This window comes from Egretta garzetta, unplaced genomic scaffold, assembly GCF_000687185.1.
Source record: "Egretta garzetta isolate BGI_Z169 unplaced genomic scaffold, ASM68718v1 scaffold173, whole genome shotgun sequence".
Lineage (NCBI taxonomy): Eukaryota > Metazoa > Chordata > Aves > Pelecaniformes > Ardeidae > Egretta > Egretta garzetta.
In genome coordinates, this window is record NW_009259112.1 from 883,531 (window position 1) to 885,923 (window position 2,393).

Consider the following 2,393-nt stretch of genomic DNA (forward strand, 5'->3'; position numbering starts at 1 on the left):
AGCTGTGGCTGTTCAGTAGCAGCTACTCGGAGTGACCGACAGCTGCCACATCTTGGCCCTCTTACCTGAAAAGCTCCTTGCGCTTTCTGCCCATGCGTAGAAACAATGATCGTCTCTTCCTTGGTAACTCGGGTTTTACCTTTTGTATCAGAAAAGGTTAAATGCTTCAGAGCACAGCAGACATTTGGGAAAACTCATGAGGATAGATACATGTTACATGATAAGAACAAACTGTAGGTGCTTACTGAAAATTTTTTTTACTCCCCTCTGATTTGCCAGTGATGCTCATGCTCTCCTTTTCTGCCATTACCCCTGGTAGCACAGGGATTTCCTTTGGAAAAAAAGCATCAAGACAGAAATGCTCATCCTGGACTGACTCTATATACCTAAAGGAAAGTGAAGGGTAACTCAGCTTTCCCTTCCCTTCCTGTTTCCAGTTGGCTCTTCATGTTGTAGCTGTATTGATAAATCTCTTTAATGTCTTTAGGTGATTAACGCTCTCCTTTCTATGGCCCCGATCTAGCTCAAATAAATTGAGCTTGCATGAGTTCAAAATAGTATTATTAAGTGACAAAAATGTCTGTAATCTATCTAAAGTACAGAGCAGGCAGCCTGCCAGCGGACAGTGTGTTTGTATCAGTGGTATATATGCCATTTGAGTTTGGGGGTCTCGTTCAGCACTGCTATGCTGCACAGAAGCATATTTGTGTAATAAACACACTATCTATATCTGGAAATACTACCAAAGTCCTCTAAGTGAATTTCCAGTCTTTCCCCCTTTTTCTTCTAGAACACAGTTGTTAATTTTACCAGCTTGATATAAACTACAAAAATATTTCAGGACTTAACCACTAATTCTGTTAGCTACTTTTTAATGGGGAAAAGCAGTGTAAACACCTATGGCTTGTGCTTATATCTAATGGCATTTCAAGTAAATAACTTAAGAATGGAAACTGTCCTGAGAAACAGACTTACATGTCATATTATAAAATACTGAATGCTACCAGCTCATGGAAGCTGTGGACACAAACTATTTTATATAAGAAGGTCAAAATTACTTTTAAAAGTGATTCTGCTTCAAATTTGCCCTCTTATTTTTTGTTTTCTCTCTTGTCTCAATTCCCCACCATCCTTTTCATGCTGACATTTAAACTCACTACTTCAGTTTGAGTAGCTTTGACTGACTTACAGAATCATTATATATGTAGCTGTAGCTGGGCAACAGAGTGGTGGTAGTGTGTATGTTAGAAGGAAAAGTAGAAGAGAAAGATGTCGTAAGTGTGCTACTGCGGGATATATTCTTGTTCTGCTGTCTCCCAGCATATAGAGAATAATGTTACAAAAAGCGGTTTCAGTGATACTTGCTAATGGAAGTATCTTGGATATTAAGCCCAAATCTTGAGGTTGTTACATAGTTGCTTAACTGATGACAGAACATTAACAGTTGGCAATGTGACCCCATGGCCATTAGAACTGTTTATTTCAGCTGAAGAGCAAGAAACAAACCAAATTATACTTTCCATAAAACGTTTCTCCCTGATAGTAAAGAATTATGCATTGGGTTATAACTGGCATTTAAGGAGATACAGACTTGTGTTCTTCCATTGGTTTTGGTTTTTGTTGTTGTTTTTTTTAATTAATACATCTTTTTGGAATAAAAGTTGATGTTCTTGCGGTATCCACAAGATGGCACGCAAAGTCCTTTTTTTCGGCGTCCATAGGTTTGGGCATGAAGTTTACAATCTTCTCAGTAACAGAACCTTGGGAAAGTAACCTTGGGAAATAGTAAGTCAAGGAAGTACTTATTAAAGAACTGTGTAGTTAGGTAATTTCACAGAAGTCTGACTGATGACTTCTACCTCATTCTGTGAAGTAGTTCCAATGCTAATAATTTCTATCAGTCATCATGATGGTTTGCTGTGATCCAGCTAAAACTTGAGCCATCCTTGATATTAGACATGTTTTTCTTTCATAGTAATTTTATGTCGTTCACACTGGAGAGGGAGGATCTTGAACAAGTAGAATTCAGTTAGCTATACTAAAGTTTAGTAGAGTTAGCATGCATGTTTCTTCCAAAAGCATCATCAAATTTTTGTGATGAGCATGTCTGCTAGCATTATCAGCCAGAAGAGCCGTTCGATAGTTCATACCTGCAGTGAGGATACTCGGGCGCCATGTCAGGCAGCTAGGAAGGAATATCCATTCCCTGCTTATGCTACTTTATCTACAGCTACTGTTGACTCATCATACTAACCAACGTTCAGTGCAATGCAGAACACAATCTGTTCATCTTGTTTCGTAGTAAAACATATGACCTGTATCACATCACAACCCTGCACCAGAGTCCCTGTCTCCTGCTGCCATGCTGCGAAAGGGTGCATTCCTAGGCATGG